At 42.7% G+C, this 27558-nt stretch overlaps 1 protein-coding gene across 2 annotated transcripts in view; it reads left to right on the top strand.

Moving 5' to 3' along the window:
- The window catches only part of LUZP1 (leucine zipper protein 1), a 133494-nt gene that overhangs the window by 60248 nt on the left and 45688 nt on the right, over positions 1-27558 (top strand). The window contains exon 2 of one of the 2 annotated variants that reach the window (XM_077296096.1): positions 27253-27308. The exons of the other annotated variant lie outside the window; for it this stretch is intronic. The gene's annotated coding sequence lies outside the window, so the exon portion shown is untranslated. The remainder of the gene's footprint in view (positions 1-27252; positions 27309-27558) is intronic. 2 annotated transcript variants of the gene reach the window in all.

Raw genomic sequence — 27558 nt, 5'->3', positions numbered from 1 at the left:
TCGCTTCAATGAATCATTAGTTAATGACAAAATATGTACAGCAAATCAGCTTGGTAATTTTGCTCTAGCATGTTAATAAAAAATACAACAAAATATCCACACTACCTGACTTGCTGCACTATACGAACACTGATTAGCTATTTGTCTGCTGATCAGTTGTTTTATAGAATGTTTGCATCGGCAGACTGCACATATGTCTACAGCGATCAGAAGTAGCGATGGATGAACTCCAGAATACAGCATGAGCGCGCAGCTGTGATCGGAAGTGTCAGCTGATGGGACTACTGCACCCATCAGCCCATGCATCCTGCTGCTAATAACTGAGAGCAGGAGCCGCTGATGGGAGTATTCATTAGCTGGCCCCTGCATTGTAAATAATAAACAAAAAACCACAGCATGGGTTCTTCTGTATTTTTGATAACCAGCCAGGCAAAACTCACAGCTAGGGGCTGCAACCCTCAGCTGTCACCTTCAGCAAGGCAGGTTATCAAGAATAGAGGAGTCCCCACGCTGTATTTTTTAATTTAAATTAATGGGAAAAAAAGACAAGCTAAAGCTGACAGCTGGGGGCTGGTAAGGGGCCATGGATATTGCCTCCCCAGCCTAAAAATGGCAGCCCGCAGTTGCCCAAAAAAGGTGCTTCTTTTAAATTCGCCAATTCTGGTGCTTTGCCCCCCCCCCCTCCCCTCCCCACTTGCCTTGTAGAGGTGGCAAGTGGTCTGGATGTCGCCTTTTGTTTTGTCAGGTGGCATCAAGCATTACTAATTGAGAGGTGTCCATAAGACAACTATCCTTTACAAATCCTATGGTAAATAAAGACACAGCTAGAATAAAGTATTTTCGTTGAAATAAGTAAAAAGTGTTTTGTTTTAAAAATAACAAACAGTTGTACTCACCTAACGTCTATTTCCACTGAATAAAGCAAAAATTTAAAAAACGTATTCCTCACCTCTCCGTTTTGTCATATGCTGTAATTCCTGTTTGGGGTGATGAGCAGTTTTCAACCTAGACGGTGTCAAGATGCGACTGTCCAGGCTGAGAACCACTGGTCAAACAAAAATAGGAGAAAAAGGAGCAAACTGATTACGTCCGCTATATTGATGACATCATTTTGTTGTGGGACGGGCTGGCCTGTCAGCTCAAGGATTTTATGAGGATGTTAAATGACAATACCTTTAACATTCGTCTTACATACACTTTTGATGAGAGGAGGGTTGACTTTCTGGACGTCCGTCTTAAGGTTGATGGTGAAAGGTGCATCCAGACGGACGTATTCAGGAAGTCTACCTCTGTTAATTCTTTGCTACACGCTTCTTCAGCTCATCATCCGTCCACAGTGAGAGCCGTCCTGGTCGGACAGTTCCTTAGGATGCAACGAATATGTTCCACTGACTCCAAATTTGAGGTACAGGCCTCGGACCTTAAACAATGTTTTTTTGGCCCGTGGCTATAGTCACAGATGTGTCAAAACTGGGTATGATCGTGCAAGGAAAACCTCACGTAATATTTTGTTACATCCAGTGAAGAGGTGTAAGGATGTGGGTGGCGATGGACCAATCCGGTTCATCTCCACCTACAACCATGAATGGCACAGTATGCTTGCTATTCTTAATAAACACTGGCCCGTCTTGGGGGCTGATTCCACCCTGAGGGCCTCCCTGGATAACTCTCCCCTGATGACTCCCAAAAAATCCCAAAATCTTGGTGACTTACTGGTTAGGAGCCACTACGTTCCGGCTCCGTGCAATCCCTTTGGCACTAGTGGTCCTCAGGTTGGATCTTTTTCATGCGGGCACTGTCTTGCCTGCGCCAATTTTCTATGCTGCTCTTCCTTTGTCTCATCAGATGGGTCGAAGGAATTTAAAATCCGACAACCTATTTCTTGTGATACTTCTAATGTTGTAGATTACGCCACTTGTTCGTGCCCCAAGATGTACGTGGGTCTTACCACAAGAGAACTGAGAATACTGGTGCGTGAGCATGTGCGGGACATTGGCGCGGCCAAGACAGTGTCCGATATTTCGGAGTTGAAAACAATCCCCCGTCACTTTAAGTTATATCACAATAGTGACGCAAGAATTTTGAAGGTGAGGGGGATCGATGCCCTTCACTTGGGCATAAGTGGAGGTGACAATAAAAAAAACTCCTCGCACAAATTGAGACAAGGTGGATCGTCCAACTAGATACCATGACACCGAAAGGTCTCAATGAATCTTTGAGTTTTGCCCCTTTTTTATAGTGTTCCCAATACATATCTCTTGGCTCTTCAGCCTCCTGTTCCCACATTCCCCATGTCTATTAACCCCTCTGATGTGTTTTCGTGTTTTTAATTTTATTTTAATATGATTGTCTTTTTGTTTATCTAGTGGTTGTGACTCTGCTGATCTATAGCGCTTTCTTATACTTCTTTAGCCCTTCATTTGGACCAGAAAATTACCCTTGACTTCCATTACGTTATATGGGAAAAGCACAGCCACCACAGCGATTGCGGATGAACTGAATATTTGCCATCTGTTAATGTTATCTGTGATGCCATATCATGTGTGGTGGTTCCTCTGCCATTCTGGCTGTTGCTCACTTGCATGTTTGGATGGTTGTGTGCATCGCGCTGTGATCTGCCGTTTCCTGTCTGCGGGTGGGCGTCTTTATGGTGTGCGCATCGCTCCGTGGATTTTTCCCCGGCGCGTGTGCACTTTCCATGACTCCTTACCCGCACTCCAGAACCTGGCGGCCGCAGTACGCATGTGCCGACGAAAGCCATCCTGATTGGCCACATTTGGTCATGTGACCAAGTTCACCGGGTTATTTGAAGGTCCTGTAAGGGCCTGAGGTATACTCCCTTGAGAAAGCGGCCCCAAGTAGCCGCGAAACGTGCGTCAGGACCCTCCATCCGACCCCCACTTGTTCCCACTCATCTGCTGGTAAGCATTGCACCTTTTGCTAGTTACTTCCTCACTTTAAGGATAAAGTAACACCTGTCTATCTTTCATATAGTCACTTTATGGATGCATGCTGACCTCCAGGTGTCCACTTTTGGATGCACTGCTCCCTCAGGGTTATGGTTTTTGGACCTTTATATTATTTTTTCAGGGACTCATGTGCAATGTGAGGTGGTGATAGGTGGGGGGTGGGGTATATAGGAATCTGTATTGTTTATGGCTCTTTATGTACTGTTGAGATGTTTTATCTTTTCTACGAATTAATAAAGTTATATGACTATTTTTACCGGATGTAATCAGTTTGCTCCTTTTTCTCCTATTTTTGTCTGTTTATTGGAGCTGAGGTTGTTTGAACAGGGGATGCGGATAATTTGTGTCGCTACCCCTGTTCTCAAATATGTATATGGGATTTCTGTTGCTCCTTAGAACCACTGGTGACTGAACTGAGCAGTCTCCGTGACTATCGGTGACGTCATAAAGGTTACTGCCGGGCCCTGAGGCTGTGTTCCCAGCTGGGCTGAAGTGCAGTGACCTTGGTGAGATCCCCACTAGCACAGTGAGAGAGTCTATGGCTATGTGCACACGTTGCGGATTAGCCTCTGGAATTTTTTGTGCGGATTCTGCATCTCTTGGCAGAAAACGCAGGTGCGGATTTCTTGCGTTTTTACCCCTGCGGATTTCTATAATGGAATGGGTACAAAAGCGCTGCAGACCTGCACAAAAGAAGTGACATGCTACTTCTTTTAATCTGCAGCGTTTCCGCATGGAATTTTCCGCACCATTAGCACAGCGTTTTTTTTGTTTTTCATTAATTTTCATTGTACTGTAAATCACTTGCGGATCTGCAGCGTTTCTGCACTGTAAAAACCGCTGCGGATCTGCAGGAAATCCCTAACGTGTGCACATAGTCTCACGGTGCAGAGGCGAGTTCACTGGGAGAATTTAACTTCCGTGAATTTGAACTGCCTCAGCTGCAGCCTGTTACAGCCACGGTTCCCACGCTGTATTTTGACCTGTTGTGATTTTACTGCCGATCAGAAGGGGTGTTTGCTACACTGTCATGCACATGAGATCGTGGCAAACACTGGATGTTTGGGCCTCCCATTCAAGTAAATGGAGTTCTGGTCCCAGAACCCGAACTTTGTCTAACTATTTGGCCGGACCCGAATATCCAGGTGTCTGCCAATCTCTAATCAGAAGTAGATTGTTGTGTGAGCATAGGCTGTCATTGTGTAAAGTGGACGTGCTGCCGAGAACAATGATCTTTTAGGCCATGTGCACACGTTCAGGATTTTTCGCGTTTTTTTCGCGTTTTTTCGCTATAAAAACGTGATAAAAACGCGAAAAAAACGCTTACATATGCCTCCTATTATTTACAGGGTATTCCGCATTTTTTGTGCAAATGTTGCATTTTTTTCCGCGAAAAAATCGCATCGCGGAAAAAAAAGCAACATGTTCATTAAAAATGCGGAATTGCGGGGATTCCGCACACCTAGGAGTGCATTGATCTGCTTACTTCCCGCACGGGGCTATGCCCACCATGTGGGAAGTAAGCAGATTATGTGCGGTTGGTACCCAGGGTGGAGGAGAGGAGACTCTCCTCCACAGACTGGGCACCATATAATTGGTAAAAAAAAAAAGAATTAAAATAAAAAATAGTGATATACTCACCCTCTGATGGCCCCCGAAGTGTTCCCGCCTCTCCGGTGCATGCTCTCTCTTCCGTTCCTATAGATGGTGTGGTTCAGGACCTGTGATGACGTCGCTGTCTTGTGATTGGTCGCGTGACCGCTCATGTGACTCACGCGACCAATCACAAGCCGCGACGTCATCGAAGGTCCTGAACCACACCGGCATCTATAGCATCTATGGAAAAATCTAAGATAACTAGAGATCAGCGGACCTGTGGAAGTTCTAGTAATGGTACTCAGCTTAACTTTTGGTCAAAGTTCAGTTCAGGTACCAGAACTTTACCCGAGCTTGAACATTTGAAAACTAATCCCAATTAAATCTATGGTGACCCTAACTTTGGACCTGGGAAAAATTTCTCTGTGTCCCTTTCTTTCTCTCTTTCTTTTTCTTTCTTTTTCTTTCTTAATCTTTATCTCTTTTTTTTTTTTTTCTCTCGCTCTCTCGCTCTCGTGTTCGGAGTTCAGCATTGGACACTAAGACTATGTGCACACCTTACGGATTTGCCTGTGGAATTTTCTGTGCTGATTCTGCATCTCTTGGCAGAAGACTCAGGTCAAAATCTGCTCGTTTTTAATGCGGATTTTGTGCTTTCTTTCCTGCGGATTCTGTGCAGATTTCATGCTTTTTTTTTTTAACCCTGCGTTTTCCTATAATGGAATGGGTGCTGAAATGCACAAAGAATTGACATGCTCCTTTTTTTTAGTCCGCTGCAGATTCCGTGTGGAATTTTCCGCACGATTAGCACAGCATTTTTTTTTTTCCCATTGACTTACATTGTACTGTAAACCACTTGCAGTTATGCAGCGTTTCTGCGCGGGAAAAAACGCTGGGGATCCGCAGTAAATACGCAACGTGTGCATATAGCCTAAGTGGCTGGTATGAACCCCGAACTTTAAAGTTCGGGTTCTCTCATCTCTAGAGATAACTTCTTTAACTAATCCTGCTGATATTGGCAGTTTTGTCTGGTCTAATATGTATGGGGCTCTTTATTATATAGCCTAAACTCTGGCAGACTTAAACGCAGATCTGTAGAACCATTCTTCTTCTGTTAGCTGATTCGGCTACTTTGCAATGAAAGTATGTGAATCGTTATTTGTGGTTGTTGCTCCTGCGAGGTAAAAATGGTAAAATCCCTTAGTCTTCCAGCCCGCTCACCTGCCCCTTCCCCTTCCATATTCCCCAAAGCCAGATCATACAGTGGGTCCACACCTGACCATTGCGTATCATTTCTTAAATGTAAAATACAACTGTGGTATGTCTTATGATTGATATGTCTTCTGAAGATTGTGCATTGTTCCAGTGTTCTCTGCAATTTATTGTTCTTGCTTTTATTGGGACAGAATATGGCAATCCTAAGTGAGGCTTTACAATTAGATTTTTCCTCGCAGTCGCACAGTAAAGCAGTTTATTGAAAATGCAGCAGTAGTAGTTGTTCTTTTAAGGTAGAATCTCTTACATTCTCCGTGACAACAGTGGAACCCATTAAAAAGGGGGCGGTGTTGAGAAAAGTATTTGGCAAGAGTTTATGGTTTACATTTAACATGTGGCTTCAATGTTAACATTGTGGTAGGAAAGAACATATGAAAATGTACGGTGGATATTTATGCAGTTACAGATCTTTATCCCTTTACCAGGCTATTTCCCTTCATTGTCCATATCGCTTCTTGTCTTTTGATCTGGTATTCGTTGGGTTCTTTCGTGATCGTTGAATAGATTGAACAGTAATCGAGTGATTTATAAAACAAGTGCCCTTTTTGACGTGGATACTAGCCATACCTCACTGCTCACCATTTCAGTGAAAGAATCAGTGTCTATATTATAAGCCTCACGCTCTGGTTGGAATGGAAGGTATGCTTTGTACAGTATGTCTTAGATGTGGCCGCATTCTTGCATCCCTTAAAGGATCTCCGTTAAACAATGTGTAAAAATTCATTATACTTTGGTACTAAAGAGGACAGTGTGATGGGTTTGTAATTAAACTATAGCGGCTCTGTATGGGTTGGGCTGACTGTGCTTACCTTCTTTGTTTTAATAAAGAATCGCCAAGATTAAGATTGTCTACATCTTTTACATGGTCATTGCCTGAGTTGTTTTAAAAGCGCTCTAGTTCTGTCCAGTGACCACTTTTGTGAACTCAGTGGAGATTTGGGACCATGTAGATCATGCCATACATGTGTTGACAAATATCTATGGAGAATGATGTTTGTGCGCCAACCATGCTCAGATTATTACGTGCAGCTTGCTGATTCCATTGAATATACATCACTGCATAAATGGCAAGACTATCTAGCTTGAGTATGTATAAAAGCCGCGGAGACACCATCACGTGTTACTCAACGCAAGCAATGAATAGCCAGGTCTTTCACTGGGAAGGAACAACCACGGGAAGGGCAGCATCCAATAAAGGAAAACCACCTATGCCAAAACATGGTATCCATCCACAGACAGCTGTTTCGGGGTATTTAGCCAGTTTCCTACTCCACACTGATGAGGGGCAAATACCCCGAAACAGCCGTCTGTGGATGGATACCATGTTTTGGCATAGGTGGTTTTCCTTTATTGGATGCTGCCCTTCCCGTGGTTGTTCCTTCCCAGTGAGAGACCTGGCTATTCATTGCTTGCGTTGAGAAACACGTGATGGTGTCTCCGCGGCTTTTCTACATGCATTTGCATATTTCCCTTTAGGGATGGGGGCAGTGATCTGGATCACTGCGTTGAGAAACACGTGATGGTGTCTCCGCGGTGTTGGATGTTTTGATCTCCCCGAGGTCATTCATCCTTATGTTTATTATCTAGCTTGAGTGTCACAGGAAAAAATAGAGACTATAACTAACTCTCCTTCAATGTGTATAGGATACAAGTCTCAAATCAACAGAACCTGCAGTGATCATACATAATCTACAGTAAGATGGAAGTGAATAATGTGACTTACCTTTTTAGGGTAAAATCATCCACTTTATTCCAATGTTAAAGGGTTTATTATTTTTATTAGGGACTTTTATTTTGTAAATGGGGCTAAGAACTATCTGCCTGTTTTGCCCAGTGCCGATTTCTTCCGGCTCAGAGCTGTCACAGACAACTCCTGCCAGCTATTCAGTAGCTTGTATTGACATCACATCGACAGGGCAGCATCTTCCCTTCGGATCTGCTTTGTTGATAGGGCGTTCCTGTCTGTTAAGCTGACTGGCAGCGCAGGTCCACCTGTCAAACTGCAGTCATCCGGCAGTCAATCATCATGACGTTTGCAGTGTCGCACTGTCGTCAGAGCAGATCAGAAGAGACAGGTGAAGTGAAGCAGGGGAACCGCCGGCTGAGCCATGAGGGATCATCCCCGTGCAGAACAGGCAGGTAGTTAGCAACTACCTGCCTGTTTGTTAGTCCTTAGCCCAATACACAAATTTTAAGTCCTCGATAACCTGTTTAATCCAATTTATTCTGATATTATCAAGTTCTTGAACATCTTTCAATTTCTGTCTAGATCTAGTGTCTCACTGACGGATATGAACATGACCTTTCACATACCTGGTATAAATTAAATGAGCTTGATTTATATTCAGCAAAACACATTTGGTATTGATGTGGGCACTTTCTGCAGGCAGGATTCCCTTTTTTTTTTTTTTTTAAACTCCACAATACAGCAATTAAAGAGCATCTGTCAGAAGGATCAACCCGCCTAAGCCACCAATATCTGCATGTAGGTTGATGAAAATGATATCTGAGAAACTAGGTCTTATTACAGAGTAATCCACAGTTTTCTTAATATGTAAATTAGTTGAGAGGGCGGTACATGTGAGACATGTAATGACTGACAGTCTGCTCTCTCTGGTAGCACTCCTTCAATGAAAATAAGCTGTAGATTCTCAGGGAGCTCTGTGTCCAGCCCATGGATCTTATTGGATTGAAGATGTATCATTTTATTCAATTTTAGATTACCTGTGTGCCTATATAGACTGCTTAAGAGGGTTGATCCTAATGAGAGACTGACTTTTATGTGCTCATTCAGATGTGTTTCCAGTTCGACTTCTATCTATGTTTTCAGAATAATAATGGGTACAAGTTCTACAGGGTAGTTCACTTGTTTGTGTAGTTTTGAGGAACAAAGTGGTCTGTACAAAATTACGGAGACTTTCAATTTTGTTCTGAGCTTTGGAGCAATCTTGCAATTGCACGTTTGTGTCCACGAAAAAAAATTGAACTTCACACCGAGATTCGTGTGATGTTTGTTTTTCATGGACTACTTATTGGAAACAGCTTAAAAAACCTGTGTGTGTTTATATCTTATCGGTGATTTTTCTGGAATAGATAAAATGGTCTGAGTTTCAGCAGCATTTGTGGTCTTTAAAATCTTTGATTTGAGGGGAGGTTTCATTGAGGGATGTCCAGCTTGCACCGACTTTTATTTTCTGGTATATTTTTTCCTATTACTTCCTCTTTGACGCTTCATTTGAGAATTTTAGTGCATACTGGGATACTAAAGCCAAGCTTCATCAGGGGGGAGAAGGCTGCGGTCATTGTAGTGGCATCTGTCCCCTCTCTGAAATAAAGCCTCATAGGTGACCTCCATTTCAGGCTCTGGGCTAATGCTTTCTCTACTAAGCATGCGTCACTTGTCCATTCTTATGCATGCTCAGTAGATTCCTGTCACTGTACACTGTTCTTTCCAGTGCATAGTGACAATGCTCTCTCTCTCGTCAGAAGTGACAAGCTGGCAGAGTGCACTGTCATTGCACAGTTTAAGTAAAGGGCAAGCGAGTAGAGACCAGTGCCATGCCCGCAAGTTACATAATATTTGTCAGTTAGTGACCGGTAGGCAGTCATGACCGCAAGTATGCAATAAGCATACTCCTGGTCACAATCCAACTAGACTGTTTACCAGCATTGCTCAGTACACTTGCATTGAGACAGGCCGTACTCATCTAGTCGTACAGGAGGAGTATGCATACTGTCACATGACCGCTGTTTGCATCACTGACACCAGAGAATTCTTGCAATGCGCGATGTAAGGGTCACAAGTCTGCAGTCACAAGGTCACTGTAAACTTTTAGTTTTACACCGGACATCTGTGAAGATGGTGCTTTATTATGTCCTCCCTGTAGCGGGAATACATACATTTTGGCAATGGTCCATCTGAATAACTAAAATATTTGAGACCTACTCGGGACTCCATAGTTTCTAATGATGGATGGGAAAAAGAGTCCTTCTGGCGGTAAGGTGTAGAGTTGACACCTGCCACTATGAAATGTTTGCTTTTCTCAGTTGTGTTCGTGTCTGTTTGCTGTTACCGTCTGGTTGTGCTGCCACGTCACTCCTCATGGTATTGGAGCCCGTGTTTACTAAACAGTCTCCGTGATGTGTAGGGTCGGCACTACCGGCTCACCTCCACCGGGGACTCTTCTTACATTGCTCTAAAAATACATGACTTAACTCATTTATTATTGATGGAAAGCTGAACTTGAAGGCTGAGAACTTGCTTTTCCTTTTTAATAGACTCCTTCAGTGTTTGCTATGTATACTTCAGGCTCGCTCCGATATGGATTGATCTTCTCTTAGTTTTTATGTTCTTTAAATATGCAACAGATTGAAATACAATAGTTTTAAGTGTTTAATAACTGCCAATCTAAAAACCGTTCAATTATGGCTTTTTAGATTGTGTTTTCTGATCATATTGTTAATAATGTAAATTTATCATTGTGCATTGATTTTATTAAAACTTCCAATAACCCCGGGCCTCTCCTGAAACCTATAAATGTAGGTTTATTAACGTTTAGTGTTGGTTAGATCAGGAGCAGAATGAAGAACCTGCTACTGTTACATATAATTTGGGAGTACTTCTACACCGATGTGCACATAGGCTGTGATTCATCATTATTGGTGGTGGGGGTATTTCCAGTGTGGGTTTTTTTGGGGGGTGGGGGATTTTTGCGATGGTGCATCACATTAATTGCACAACATTTGATGAATTTGCACAAATTCTCACATGGTTATTTATTTTTTTTTTTTATAGAGTAAAATGTTGCATAATCCTTTCTATAAGCCAAAATCTTACATGCTAGCCTTCATCTATTCTTTTTTTTTTTTTTTATTTCTTCTAACATTTTTGCTACATGTTAAAAAGCATGAAGTGATAAATTGGATCCTGTCAGCGGGCGGATCCCCCAAAACATGTCCTTTAGGGGTTGTTTGTCCCTAGATCGACTTAAACTATTGGCACCTGAAACTATTAGGGATATTGTCAGCGCACCCCCACCCGCTAGTCAACTACTGTCCCTGGGTAACCCTAATTAACCCTAATAGATGATAGATGTAATAAAACAGTAAAAGATGACTATAAGGGTACGTGTCCACCTTCAGGATGGCCGGCGGTTTGGATGGAGCGGCATACCCGCTCCGCCCCCTTCTGTGACGCGATGATGCCGGATGTGTTCATTGCACACATCCGGCATCATCGCACCCCACACATAGGGCCCTGTGTTTTACCTTGCAGCAGAGCAGCGTCACCGCTAGGTAAACTGACATGCTGCGATCTTAAAAGACGCGCCGCATGTCCGGAATCGCAGGGTGGCCGGGTGCGTGTTACCACGCATAGTGGAGACGGGATTTCATAAAATCCCCTCCACTATGCTGTAACATCTGGACGCTGCGTGTTTGACGCTGCAGCTCTGCGCAGCGTCGAACACGCAGCATTTCCTGAACGTGGAAACATACCCTAATGGTAAGCATAAATGAAAAGGAAATGAAAAAGTACTTCTCTGATGTTTCTATTACCTATAGACTGCCTAAGCGGGACTGCCAAAATCACTAATAATTTTGGGTAAGGTAGGCAAAAAAATGCATACAAACGCATGCACACGCAGCTTTTTTTGCCGTCATGCGTAAGCTGATGCGGATGAGAAAAATTTGTTAAACTTGCGTTTGCACACGTTTTTGCATGCGTTTGCACATGCAGATGATGCCCTGCGCACATATACGCAAATGTGAACTTACCCCTTATATAGAGGGTTAACCCCAATTTGGTTTTGGTTTGATTTTTCATTTGTTCATAAATTTTAATGCATGTCTAATAATGTATTTTAATAAGGGTTTTTTTGTTGGTTCCCTGAGCTATAAGCAATTCTTGTTTTATGAAGTGATATTGGGCTAAAACATCTGAATGACCAAATTTAAAGTCCATAATTTTATTAAAGCACAAATTTGAATAAGCGGAAATAAAAATCACTATTCAGGCCGTAATGCCTGCAGGCGTTCCAACCAAAACTCTGATCAGGAGACCCATGGTCAGTCCGTGTATGGACTGTGAAAAACACCTGTGTGAACCTGATCTGATGCGTGATTACTTGGGGGACCACAAAAAAAAATAATACTGAACCTGCCCACTAGACTTCAAGACCAAACATGTGCTGGTAGGTGTAACAACTGGTAGGCAGAGATATATATGCTTCTCCTAATATTCAAAAGTGTGTGTGTGTGTGTGTAATAAATATAAATATATATATATATATATATGCTTTTGAGGCTATATGGACACGTCAGGATTCTTTGCATAAATTTCCTGTACAAAACCGGACTTTTTCTGCAGGATATCCGCATGTGTTTTTCTCAAGTTTTTTTGTGTGGATTTTTCACGTTTTTTTCCGGAGTTTTCCAATGCATTAAATAGTGGGAAATCCGTGAAATATCCGCAAAGTTAATGAACATGCTGCCTTTTTTACAGTGATGTGCTTTTTTTCGCGGAAAAAAACGCAACATGTGCGCAAAAATTGTGGATTGCATTCTATTAATAGGATGCTTAATGGATGTTTTTTCGCGGTTTTTATAGCAAAAAAAACAGAATGTGTGCACACAGCCTTAATATTTGGAATCCTGCAAAAAATGAGTTTCCCCTGAAGGTAGTATGAGCACAGCCAAAGAAAGATGGGTTAGTTGTGCTGCGGTATAGCTGTATATCCAGTATGCAGTGTCGGACTTGGGTGACAAGGGCCCACCAATAACATTGACTTTGGGGGGCCCACTTTTCACCTGCATGCAAATATTACACTACCTTCTTTCACAAATATACCTATCTAATATATAAAGCTGAATGTGTGTATGTCCGAGATTGGCATCTGCACCGTCGCAGCTACAGCCACAAAATTTTGCACAGTCACACATCTGGACCCCGAGAGCGTCATAGGCTATGTTGTGAGGCACAGTTTTAACCCAGCGCGTTCCAATTCACCAAACAATTTTGCCCCTATCTACATAATGGGGGGAAACAGTGAAAGGAAAAGTGTTGGAGGCAAATTGACTGCCAGGAGGAGATGGCATACAGGTATATACTATATACAGGGGAGATGATATACAGCTATATATTATATACAGGAGGAGATGACATACAGGTATATACTATATACAGGGGAGATGACATACACGTATATACTATATACAGGAGGAGATGACATGCAGCTATATATTATATACAGGAGGAGATGACATACAGGTACATACTATATACAGGGGAGATGACACACAGGTACATACTATATACAGGAGGAGATGACACACAGGTACATACTATATACAGGAGGAGATGACATACAGGTATATACTATATACAGGAGGAGATGACATACAGGTATATACTATATACAGGAGGAGATGACACACAGGTATATACTATATACAGGAGGAGATGACACACAGGTATATACTATATACAAGAGATGACACACAGGTATATACTATATACAGGAGGAGATGACATACAGGTATATACTATATAAAAGAGATGACACATAGGTATATAGAAGAGGAGATGACATACAGCAGGTATATACTATATACAGGTGAGATGACCAGTAGGTATATACTATATACAGGGGAGATGACATACAGGTATATACTATATATAGGAGGAGATGACATACAGGTATATAGTATATACAGAAGAGATGACATACAGGTATATACTATATACAGGAGATGACATACAGGTGTATACTATATATAAGGGAGATGGCAAACATGTATATACTGAGGGGAAAATGAGAGGTGTGAGGTGAAAATGAGGGGTGTGAGGTGAAAATGAAAAGGTGTGAGTGCAAAATGAGAGGAGTGAGGGAAAATAGTGGAGTGCTCGGAAAATGACAGATGTGAGGTCGAAATGACAAGTGTTAGGGGGGAATGAGAGGAGTGAGGGGGAAAATAAGAGGAGTGAGGGGACAAATGAGAGGTGTAAGGGAGAAAATGAGAGGCGTGATGGGAAAATAAGAGAAGTGAGGCGCTATAACTAACCAGATATTTACTATGCCCAGGCAACGCCGGGCTCTTCAGCTAGTATCTCTATATAATAATAAACTGGGTAGCGTGGTTAATGAATGATGAGATGCTGCTTTTTTCTGTACAGAGTGAATTATGCCAAGTACTGCCCACACCATTGGGTTGGGGGCCCAGATCTACACAGGGGCCCACCGGGGGATTCCCCTGTTACCCTGTGAGGCAGTCCGAGCCTGCGTATGCCCACCATTTTATTTTGCCCACTGTAAATGGTTGGCTTGCACTGGTTCACACGTGTATCCATATAATGGTTTTTAACATTTTTGCAGATCAGAAAAATTATTCACTTTGATGGTATTAAATCCAAATTTTGATCAAACTATTGGTTGACTGTCCAAATATTTTGAGAATAATTAATGTAATGTTGCTGCCCAGATATAGAACACTTAGTTTGGCTCATGTGCATTATAGTTTTAACGTTATGTAATGTACGTGTCCGCTTTTTACTGCACGGCTTTTCCTCTGTGTAATTTGCTTGTAAAGCATATACGCTGACATTATTTGTACCTTCCTCTGGTACTAGCAGCAGCTAAGCCACTAACTCTGTAAGCCCGCTGCCCGTAGTACCAGGTCCCCTAGTCTTCTCCAGCATTATTATCCGGATGGCCACCAAACCATATTGCTCGCTCGTTTGCTGTCTTATCGAAATTGCATAATGGAAAGAAAAGAACCAGGTTGTATTTTTTTTTTTCTCTTTGTAGAAATATATTAAATGAAGATCCTAAACCAAACCTTCAAAACACCGAGGTCTGGACTTTGTCTGGCTCCGTCTGAATATTCGCTTTGTTTTCATTTAGATAAACTGTTCTATTTTGGTCTGAGAAAAAGGAAATGTCTTGATTTGGTTGCAGACTTTGAGCACAGACTTAAATTTGCAGCCGTCCTTCGGCAGGCCAGTAAGTTTCAATCATTTTTCGCGTCTGTCTAAAAGCGAGGAAATGGACCTCTAACTTAAGGAGACTAAACTTCTCGGCGTTACTGTACTGATTACGTGGCCACAGATATGTCACACCTCGCAGCACATCCTATTGTCTGCTGAGTCACTGCCTTCTGTGCGTTAAAGATTAGCCGTTACCGCTGTCATATATGAAGACTTTTTTCTGGGTCCAAGTACACCTCTTGATAATGTGTCTGATTATGGCCATGCCATAAACCTGAAGGATTGTGCAGGGAACGATAACATGATGGAACTATGCTCACCACCTGGTCCTACTTCCTGGTGCCACATAAATGGCGCCTGCACTACATCGGCCTCCATGGTGGTCTTCTCTTAATGGTATACAGCTGCACCTATGCCCCAGAATTGCACCAGCTATTTCAGGCTGGCGCAATGACCTCTACCTACAGGTGACCGTTTCCTTCAGTCAGGCCTCATTGTGCTAGCTCCCAGTGGTCGTGCTCACTACAAGTTTTGTTCCTTCCAAGGCATAATGCACACAAGCGGATTATGGCTGTGTTCTAAAAAGCGGAGATATTGATAGTTTTCAAAGGAGGCATACTGTGCCTTGTGTCTAAAATTCCATGTTTTTTTTTGTCCATTCCACAGGGTTTGTGCTCTTTTTGCATTAAAGTGGCACCGTATCAAGCGTGAAACCCCCTTTTGAACAACCTTTTACTTGGGATAGTATAATGTTAGTTCTGGCCATAGACAGGGAATCTGCCCCACCATGGTACAACTAGCCACATTGAGGCCCTTACGTACGTACGTGATTTTTCTCATGTGTTACAAAAAGAAACGTCGTTCATCAATCTAAATTCCCTTTTGGGGACAGCGATGATAAAGTGTGCAAACTGTAAAGCGCTGCGGAATATGTTGGCACTATATATAAAAAAAAATTATCAGATTTTCATGGCTGTTTGGTGAGTGTCTTTACCATCAGTGGTTTTCATTCCCCATTCATCCCATAGAATATCATGGGTACGAGCACTATCCGTGAAAACCACAGATGCCTTTTGTCCGATATAATAGGCCATGTACACGATCCCTAATATATCCTTAACAGCCAATTCATTGATTCTCGTTCTTTGTTCTTCTACCCCTAAGCTTGTTAGAAAATCTGTTAGTAAAGCTCACGATGTCCGGAGACTTGATTGATCTATTTACTACATATCATTTCGGACCATATTTACCATAGGACTCACAATGCTGATTTACTTTACTGTAGCTGGTGTTTTGCAAGGACATTGAGCATAGAGTGGGCTAATATAAAAATAGTGAAGGGATACAAAGGATAGAGCGAGGGAACAATTATCCATTCAATGCCAAAGTCAGGTGAGTTGTCAGACTTTTGTTTTGAGATGAGCAGATGGTGCGGCATCACCCAAGGTATGCCTGGAGTCCTCCGCGCAGAGCGGAGAATGCTGCTGAAATGAAGGTGTGAGGAATGATTGCACTCATCATTGTCCTGTGACGCACTGTTTTCTAATGACTGTTACACAGTTACTTGTTTTTCACTTCATGTCTGTGCAAACAATGAGCCTTGGGAGTGGCCAGACTTCCTCTGGCCCACTGCCTCTACAGCTGATGTCTGCACACTGCTTTCAGTTGTAAAAACTCTTCTGCTTTGGGAGTCTTCACCATACTGGTCTGGTCATGTTGTCTTACCCAACACAATTGGGTTGTGATTTGTAACCCCTTAACGACCGCCAATATGCCTTTTAACGGCGGCAGTTAAGGGTACTTATTCTTCAGTGCCTCTTTTTAACGACGCTGAGAAAGAAGGGTATAGCGCCCCCCAGCTTCTGAAAATCTCCGGGGACTCTGCTAACCCCGATTCGGGTCGGTTTTTACCGTCCCCAGTGTTGCGATTGCCTTTATTCACCGAATAGCGGCGATCGAAAAAAAAAAAAAAGTCAGATTTTTTTTTTTTGTCCTCTGATATGATCTAGCACATCAGAGGAGAGAGAAATGGGGTTCCCCGGCACCTCCTGCATCCTCTGGTCCCGTCCCCCGGCCTTCGACCTCTTCCGGGAAGAAAATGGCAGGCGCATGAGCAGTGCGCCTGTCGAGATATGCCAGCATCCAGCAACAATAGGGTCTACCACAGTGATCAAAATTAAAAAAAAATAAATAAATAGTAAATCAAACCCCTCTTTATCACCCCCTTAGTTAGGTGGTAAGAATAAAATTTTGTATCTTGTTTCATTCTTCCGTTTTGGGGTTACAGCTAGAGTTAGGGTTGGGGCTAGGATTGCAGTTGTGGTTAGGGATATGGTAAGGGGTGTGTTGGGGTTAGGATTAGGGCTGTGTTAGGGTTGGAGTTAGAATTGGGGGGGTTTCCACTGTTTAGGTACATCAAGGGCTCTCCAAACGCAACATGGCGCCCACCATTGATTCCAGCCAATTTTGCTTTCAAAACGTCAAACGGTGCTCCCGCCCTACTGAGCCCTGCCATGCACCCAAACAGTGTCTTTCCCCCACATATGGGATATTGGTGTACTCTGGAGAAATTGCACAACAAATATTGTGGTCCGTTTTCTCCTGATACCCTTGTGAAAATAAAGTGTTCCAAAGTAAATTTTTGGTGAAAAAAAGTAAAATGCTCATTTTGTTCTTTCCACACTGCTTTAGTTCTCGTGAAGCACCTAAAGGGTTATTAAACTTATTGAATGTGGTTTTGCGCACCTTGAGGAGTGCAGTTTTTAGAATGGTGTTACTTTTGGGTATTTTCTGTTATAGGCCCCCCAAACTCACTTCAAATGTGAGGCGGTCCCTGAAAATAAAAAAAAATAAAAATGAGAAATGGCTGGTCAACTTTTAACCCTTCTCATGTACAGCACCATGGAATCAATGGTGCTATATAAATTAATAATAATAATGTCCTAACAAAAAAGTAATGTTTCCAAAATTGTGCTGATGTAAAGTAGACATGTGGGAAATGTTAGATATTAACTATTTTGTGCGATATGACTCTCTGATAAGACTCTGATATGACTCTGGCACAAAAATGTAAAAGTTTTTTTAAAATTGCAAAATTTGTCACAAACTTCCGTTTGTTTTTTTTTGTTTTTTTCATAAATGCAAGTTATATCAAAGAAATGTTATCACTAACATGAAGTACAATATGTCACGAAAAAAACACAATCTTGTAATCAGTGGGATCCGGTGATGCGTTCTAGAGCTATAACCTCCTAAAATGACAGTGGTCAGAATTGTAAAAATTGGCTTGGTCATGAAGTACCAAATTTGCTCTGTCACTAAAGGGTTAAAGGGTCCAACCTCCCAAACGGAGAATGTCTTGCTTTGTTGCATCATCTCACATGACGTCCAGGTGCTAAATGTAGATGTTATGTATGCAGGGGCATGTGCAGTACTCTTCAGAGACCGCAACACATTGAATGGAGGTTCACCGTATTGACTGTACTGCACACCGGGCAGAGGGGACACTTCTTAAGAGGTTGTCTTTACAGCAAAGAATAGTTTTTAGTTTTCAGAAATTTAATTGTGATATGAGATAGAGGATCAAAATAATGCAGGGGATTAAATGGGTTCTCCGGTCTTAATTTACAAGTCTGCAGTCACTCTGCAGTGAATGTGAGTCCTCCCATTGCACACACTACATGCTTGTGACCGTAATCTGCATACTACCGGCTACATTCCGACTAGACTCTTAACAGCCTTGATCAATACACTTTCATTGAGTGTGGAGACGCCCTAAGGTACCTTCACACTAAACGACTTTGCAGCGATAACGATCCGTGACGTTGCAGCATCCTGGATAGCGATATCGTTGTGTTTGACACGCAGCAGCGATCTGGATCCCGCTGTGATATCGCTGGTCGTTGCTGAAAGTCCAGAACTTTATTTGGTTGTCAGATTGGCGTGTATCGTCGTGTTTGACACCAAAAGCAACGATGCCAGCGATGTTTTACAATGGTAACCAGGGTAAATAGATATTTACCCTGGTTACCATTGTAAAAGTAAAAAAAAAAACAGTACATACTCACCCTCTGATGTCTGTCACGTCCCCCGGCGTCCGCGCTGCTGCTCAGAGCTTCCTGCACTGAATGTGTCAGTGCCGGCCGTAAAGCAAAGCACAGCGGTGATGTCACCGCTGTGCTTTCCGGCTGGCGCTTACACAGTGCAGAGAAGCAGAACGCCGGGGGACAGACACCGGAATGTAAGTATGTAGTGTTTTTTTTAACGTTTACACTGGTAACCAGGGTAAACATCGGGTTACTAAGCATGGCCCTGCGCTTAGTAACCCGATGTTTACCCTGGTTACCCGGGGACTTCGGCATCGTTGGTCGCTGGAGAGCTGTCTGTGTGACAGCTCTCCAGCGACCACACAGCGACGCTGCAGCGATCGGCATCGTTGTCGATATCGCTGCAGCGTCGCTTAATGTGACGGTACCTTTACAGCGCACAGTGTCTGAGATGTGAGGGATTCACAAGTCTGCAATCACAACGATAGGAGAATGGAAGTGTTCTAGTCCTATGGTATCGTCGGCAGAACAATCGTCCCATTTATTCTCATAGGTAACCATGCAATTTCAATGTCTTGTGACTACTACATTTTGTGATCTGACCTACAAAACCTAGGGTAACCCCCCCCCCCAGTTGGAACATAATCTGCACTAAATGACCCATTTGCCTGTCTAGTCTTGCAAGTGTTAACAAAATGCATGCAGTCCTTTAGAAGGAAATTAATCACTTCTAGAACAAAGCTTAGTAGCTAGAAAAGTATGCAGACAAATCGTTCAGAGCAGACCTCGAAACTTCCTGCGCTGCCAAGTCTCCTCTTAGATATTGAAATGGCTTGTTAACAAATGGACAAAAAAGGAATTGGGAAGTATGTAAATCACGAATGTGAAATTGTATGTCCCAAGATATAGTGCGACGTGTAGGGTATTTCTGCTACGTACGAATTCCATAAGGGCAGGTTCACACGAGAACATAAGAAATCGTTCAGAGCCTCATCCAGAAAAGTGGGATTGTTTTCTTTCTCACCTGGCAGTTGTGTGCAATTGTTTTATTACAGATATATATATATATATATATATATATATATATATATATATATATATATATATATATATATATATATATATATATATATATATATATATATATATATATATATACACTCACTGGCCACTTTATTAGGTACACCTGTCCAACTTCTTGTTAACACTTAATTTCTAATCAGCCAATCACATGGCGGCAACTCAGTGCATTTAGGCATGTAGACATGGTCAAGACAATCTCCTGCAGTTCAAACCGAGCATCAGTATGGGGAAGAAAGGTGATTTGAGTGCCTTTGAACGTGGCATGGTTGTTGGTGCCAGAAGGGCTGGTCTGAGTATTTCAGAAACTGCTGATCTACTGGGATTTTCACGCACAACCATCTCTAGGGTTTACAGAGAATGGTCCGAAAAAGAAAAAAAATCCAGTGAGCGGCAGTTCTGTGGGCGGAAATGCCTTGTTGATGCCAGAGGTCAGAGGAGAATGGGCAGACTGGTTCGAGCTGATAGAAAGGCAACAGTGACTCAAATCGCCACCCGTTACAACCAAGGTAGGCCTAAGAGCATCTCTGAACGCACAGTGCGTCGAACTTTGAGGCAGATGGGCTACAGCAGCAGAAGACCACACCGGGTACCACTCCTTTCAGCTAAGAACAGGAAACTGAGGCTACAATTTGTACAAGCTCATCGAAATTGGACAGTAGAAGATTGGAAAAACGTTGCTTGGTCTGATGAGTCTCGATTTCTGCTGCGACATTCGGATGGTAGGGTCAGAATTTGGCGTAAACAACATGAAAGCATGGATCCATCCTGCCTTGTATGGAGCATCTTTGGGATGTGCAGCCGACAAATCTGCGGCAACTGTGTGATGCCATCATGTCAATATGGACCAAAATCTCTGAGGAATGCTTCCAGCACCTTGTTGAATCTATGCCACGAAGAATTGAGGCAGTTCTGAAGGCAAAAGGGGGTCCAACCCGTTACTAGCATGGTGTACCTAATAAAGTGGCCGGTGAGTGTATATATATATATATATATATTATAATATAATATAATTTTCATCCCCACTTACTTGGTTACTTTATTTCACAGACACAATGTGGACTGAAAATACAATGGCGTGAAGGGGTTATAGTTTCATGTGATATTACAAATGAGTTCAAAGGGGTTATACATAGTTAGAAAACAGTGGTTGCTTTCATCCAAAAACCTGTACCTACCTATCCAGGGGTTGTACATCGTGGCTGGTTACTTCCGTGGGACTGGGCTGCAGTGACAGGCACGGCGCTGTTTCTGAAAGATGGGTTTTTGTAATTTTGGATCTTTTAAAGATAAGCAAAGTTAGGTATTTTGGTGGAGCCAAGTGCACAGACTATAGATTCCATAATTTCCTTATGGAGAAAGGACGTTGTTGCGGAAGAATCCTATGCCACTAGCGTTTCACCAGTTTGCCCGGTACACGTATGATTCCAATCAGGATTTCAACTCTGCAGTGACCAGTGACCCGGCATGTGTTGTGACTGCGTGTACAGAAACTATGAAGTGATTGAAAATTGTGTTAAAGATCGTTCTGTGCCCTGGTAATGTCTGAACAGGCCAATAATTATCTGCCGGTCGGCTGAGATTGGGCAGTGTAAATGGCCAAAATGCAGAGTTCCCATCTTACAGATGCCCATCCCGACTGTGGACCATTTCCTTCTGGCGTGCACTGGCAGTGGGGATGTGACCTCTTGGTGTGACTCACACTTTACATATGAACGGCTTCCACAGCTCCACCCGCATATACAATGGAATGACTGGTTGTGTCACAATGTTATGAAATCTGGGAGGTAAAAGGATGACGTAGTTAGCAGTAGAGGTGCTACTTGCCTAAGATGAGATAATGGAGTTCAAATGGGGGCAAACTTATTCTAACAGTCCTATGACTCTGGTGACTGCTACATATGCTTAACTCTGGACCAAGCCGCACGGGAGACTAGTGGACAGACGGGTCCTTTGCGGTCTCTCCCCTCCTGCAGCCTTGGGGTGACAGCCTTACATGCGTGCATAGTAAGAGAATTATCATTAAAGGGCAGCGGGCGGGGAAAAGCCACCAGGGACCCACCTGTCCAACTACTCTCCAATGTGACTTGGTTCCTGGCATCCTTTAAACAATGCAGGTTTTTTTAAAATTATTTTATTTTTCCTTATGAGTTAAAAGTACATGTCTGAAATCATGCAGCTGGCGTCTGATTCATGCTGCTCGTGTGTCGGGCAGCATGCATCCGCTGTCCAGTTCCCATTTAAAGGGGTTTCTTGGAAAACCTGTGTCCATCAGCTGTAGTTTGTTTTAAAATAAAACAAACTGTACTTTACACATCATTCCTGGGTCCAGAGCGGAATCTCTACTTCTGCTCCCACTGTCTGTTATTGTCTGCAGCAATGATGTAATGTCAACAAGGCTGTAGCCAACTATTGAGCTCAGTGGTTCATGCCATTAACTGGCAGAACTGTTGTGCCCAATTATTGCCTGCCGTGGTGTCACTATAACAATAGTGCTTCAGACAATAGTTCCCTGGAACTATAGCAGAGATTCTACCTTAGACCTGAAGAGGAGGAGTAAAGAGCAGTTTGCTTTATTTTAAACTGCAGCTGAGGAAAAGTGTCACGACTGTCAGGTGTCCCGGGACCAGGGGCCCCGTCACTGTCATTAAAACTAGGGAGAGCCCTAGCTTGCCCTGCTCCCCGGTTTACCTCTGATGGTGAAGATGCCGTGGCCACGTACTTTGCCTTAGGTCCTGAATCCTCCCTCAGTCTGTACCCTTCCCCCACCCAGGGAAGAGGGGAGCAGTAATGTACCGTATTATACCAACTAGACTTACAAGTTAATACAAACAGTGTTAACGAAAAATACCAAACATACTCACACATGTGACAGAGGTATTTATTGGGGAGTGGAGGATGGGGTTAAACCAAAGTAGGAGAAGAGCGATTTATCACACTCAAATCCTAGCAACAGTCACATCTTAATCTCCCAACTGCTTACTCGAATACCAACAACCGCAGCCTCTAGCCATGCAGAATAGCTAACTCTGACAATGAGTGCTAGCAAGGACCCAGTTTATATAGGAGATGGGAGCGGCTAACAGTGCAAATATGAGAGCCTTAGCTCCAGGACCTCAAAAGTGGGCAGATTAACTCCTGCACTGCCAAATGAAATTTACACCATTTAATGTGAAGGTGAAGTGCTTCTAATCCATGCAGGAGTAGGAAAATTTATATATTTACAATGTACTTTGACTTTTCTTAGTCGCCTAGTTATTATCCTTAGATTTGGCTTGGTTTTCAAATTTTAAGTTTCTCATGTAAAGCAGGAAGTTTATCTGTAGAGATATTCACTGTAACCCCCAGAAGTTGGAGTGCTTACATTGAATTTGTGTTCAACATAAATTCCATATTTATCATATTTTATTTTCTGCCAGTTTTTTTTGTATGAATTGTGTTTTGTTGTTGTCCAATGATATAAAAAAGAAAAGTTCTGTGAATATTTATTTATTATGCTTACTTATAAGTGTCTACATGCTCATGTAGGCAGAGGCTTGTCAGTCACTGTCAGGGGGCGAGGAGGTTCCCCCAGGGACCCGCCTGTCTGACTAATTACGCACATACCTTAGTCCCCACCAGCTATTAACAGTATGTTTTGTTTTTGTTTTTTTCTCTGAAACGCTGCAGCGTTTCAGAGACTAACCTACATGGCTGAGATCATACAGCCAGAGGCTGATACATGCTGTCCAAGCCATGGGCATCGTGTATCAGCTGTCAGGTTCCCTATAATTCCACAGCGATTTTAGACATCATCACTGTCCCTATTGGGGCTCACAATCTAGATTTCCTATCAGTATGCCTTTGGAGTGTGGGAAGAAACTCACGCAAGCACTGGGAGAACATACAAACTCATTGCAGATGTTGTCCTGGGTGGAATCTGTTACCAATCTGTTACCAGGACCCCAGCTCTGCAAAGTAACTGTGCTATCCAGTACTGGTGAATGCACAAACCCAGTGTGCTTCTGTCCTAATTGACTTGTACAAGTGGTCCAGATTTAATCCCTTCTTGACATATGATGTTTATTTACGTCATATGTTGTGTCACTGATGTTGATGTGGGCTCCAATGCTGAGCCCACAGCTTTCCCCACACATGATGGCTGAGTTAATCAGCTGTCATGTGCCTTTTAACAGCCGTGGATGGATCGGAGCTTCAACTGCATCTGTTAACCAGTTAAATCCCGCTGTCAGAGATTGACAGTAAGGGTATGTGCACACGTCCGGATTTCTTGCAGAAATTTCCTGAAGAAAACCGGAAATTTTCTGCAAGAAATCTGCATTTTTCTTTTTTCTTTTTTTTTTCCGTTTTTTTCGTGTTTTTTTTAGCATTGTGCAAGCGTAATTAGCTTGCAGGATGCTAAAGTTTTCCAAGCGATCTGTAGCATCGCTTGGAAAACTGACTGACAGGTTGGTCACACTTGTCAAACATAGCGTTTGACAAGTGTGACCAACTTTTTACTATAGATGCTGCTTTTGTAGCATCTATAGTAAAAGATAGAATGTTTAAAAATAATAAAAAAAAATACTTATACTCACCCGCAGACAGCTGATCTCCTCACCGGCGTCCGTTCCGTATAGATGGTGTGTGCGCGCAGGACCTTCCATGACGTCGCGGTCACGTGAGCGGTCACATGACCGATCTCGACCAATCACAAGACGGCGACGTCATCGGCAGGTCCTTCACCGCACACCAGCTACAGGAACCGAAGCGACAGCGTGCAGTGGAGAGGCGGGAAGACATCGAAGGTGAGTATAGGACTATTTTTTATTTTAATTCTTTTTTTTTTGACCAATTATATGGTGCCCAGTCCGTGGAGGAGAGTCTCCTCTCTTCCACCCTGGGTACCAACCGCACATAATCTGCTTACTTCACGCATGGTGGGCACAGCCCCATGCGGGAAGTAAGCAGATCAATGGACTCCTAGGTGTGCGGAATCCCCTGCAATTCCGCATTTTAATGAACATGTTGCTTTTTTTTCCGCGATGCGATTTTTTTCGCGGAAAAAAAGGCTACATTTGCACAAAAAATGCGGAATACACTGAAAATAATGGGAGGCATATGTAAGCGTTTTTTTCGCATTTTTATCACGTTTTTATAGCGAAAAAACGTGAAAAATACTGAACGTGTGCACATGGCCTTAGATTTAACACGTGGCAACCGGAAGTGCGTCATAAATCCCACCAATGGGTTGTTATGACAGCCAGGGGTCTGCAGAAGTTCCTCGTGACTGTGATTACAATACTCCTGTGAATGCTGACTCATGGCCAGTGTTAATATAGTGAATTATTATTTATTTTTAGGGCACCATTGATTTCATGGGGGTGTACATGAGAAGGGGTTACATACAAAATATTTTCATAAAATAACTAAACTATTCAAACTAACAATCACAGACTGATACAGAGGGGAGAGGACCCTGCCCCTTTTTTTTTTTTTTTTTTTTTTTTTTTTTTTTTTAAGCCCTTACAACATTGCAATAACATCAAACCATTATATGTACCCCAAATGGTATCCCTAAAAATGTCAGCTGAAGGCACAAAAATAAGCCCCCACCCAGATCTCAGGAAAAAAACAAAGTTGTGAAATTGCACTTTTTTTGTGTGCAATTTCATTGCACTTGGCATTGTTTTCCCCTTTTCCGGTACACTATAGGGTAAAATCAATGGTGTCATTGAAAGTACGGTACAACCCATCCCGCAAAAAAAGTCCTTATACAGCTATATTTTAGGGAAAAATAAAAAAATGCATGGCTCTGGGAAGAAGGGGAGAACATACCGTAGCTAAAGCAAAAAACTGACAATGGGCATGGTGTCAATGGGTTACAGGACCTGCCACCAGGACACGAGACCAGTTTCTGCTCTTTTTCTACTGCTTCCAGGAGTATTCTTTTGTTTGTCTTTTCAAATCTGCCATCATTTTCCAGAGATATGGGCCTTTTTTATTACCTTTAGCCTGCACGGTATAATTACTAAGGGGGCATTGCTCACAGGGTATTCCCCTCCCCCAAGGAATCCTGGGAGTAACGCCCCCCTTGGTAATCATGTAGAGAAAGCTACAGACCCATCTGGAGAATCCTGGGAGCAATGCCTCCTTTGTCAAGACCATTAAAATAAGCACTAAATAAAAAGGCCCACATCTCTGCAACCACATGGCTGATTGATTTAAAAACCGAAAAACATAAAGCTCAGGGAATAAGCGGAAATAAGGACAAACACTGTCCACTTTGACCTGATGGCAGCTTGTTTTTTTTAAAGATACAAAAAGAACACCATGGGCGCCAGAAAAATTACCTTATGTAATGGTAAGATGACTTGTATAATTCTGCACATATACATAGTGTAATCATTATTGACCGCAAAAGGAAATATTTAATAATTTAAAACACCGTATTTTAATCATGTGTAGAGCTGGGCGGACACTTGGATGTTTGGGTTCGGCCGAACAGTTACAGAAAGTTCGAGTTTAGGTACCAGAACCTGGATGAATACTCCCATCCGCCGTTCCTGCTCTCGCTGTTATTAGCGGCAGCAGGTGTCGGATGATGGTAGTAGTAGTCCCATCAGCTGACACCAGTGACTGGAGGTAAACTTTATACCTCCGATCACAGCTGAGCGCTCACGCTGTCTTCTGACAGTGTGGGAACCGCGGCTCTCTGACCGGCGCCGATCAGAAGCGTTGATTGCCGTGCTGCCATGTACATGAGTGTGACAAACACCCAATGTTCGGGCAGCCGAACTCAAACAGTAACACAGACTGCCTGGTGAAGTCCATGTTCGGTGTCCATGCCTGACCTGTAGGTGTCCGGTACAGACGCCAAACTTTCTTTTCGGGTTCGCCCATCTCTAATCATGGGACGATTATTTTATCTTTGGGAAATGTTAGACTTTATCGTTTACCTGCTGTGTGGTATAGAGAGGAATATAGCCCAATATATACCATAATTGTGATACGCTGGTAGTAATAAATGTGCCTCTTTTTCATTTTTGCCTAAGGGGCACCTGTCGGGTGATTCACTCTGCCCTGTCTTCTACTCTGAAGATCAGACTAGTTTTACAGAAGTGGTCGGCGTCAGTGGCAGAATCTTTCTCCGTAGTGAGATGCTGGTGTAATAATGCATGTGCAATAATTTACCTCTAGAGGAAATAATCATGCACTATGTAACTTGGTGCCTTTGTCTACATGGGTGTCACCGCCTGGTGCTGCATGTTTGACCTGTGCTCCAACCATTTCCTCTGTTATATGCTGCTTTTATCTTTTGCAGATAGAGATACTGATGTGCTGGCCCTGCTCATGACTGGAATGATTAACGCTTGACAGGTTTGTATACTTAGTTTTTCATTTGCTTTTTATTTGTTTGCTAACTTTTTTTTTTTATCCCATCCACATGTATTGTCACTTGGATTATGATTTCTGAACTTGTAAAATTTGTAGCTATTCATGTATTCAAGTATAAAGGGATTATAAGGTACTCATTTATTGGTTTTACCTGGGGACTAAAGGCCCCGTCTCACATAGCGAGATCGCTAGCGAGATCGCTGCTGAGTCACAAGTTTTGTGACGCAACAGC

The sequence above is a fragment of the Ranitomeya variabilis genome, chromosome 3, assembly GCF_051348905.1.
Source record: "Ranitomeya variabilis isolate aRanVar5 chromosome 3, aRanVar5.hap1, whole genome shotgun sequence".
NCBI lineage: Eukaryota > Metazoa > Chordata > Amphibia > Anura > Dendrobatidae > Ranitomeya > Ranitomeya variabilis.
This window is presented reverse-complemented; position numbering and strand designations above follow the sequence as displayed.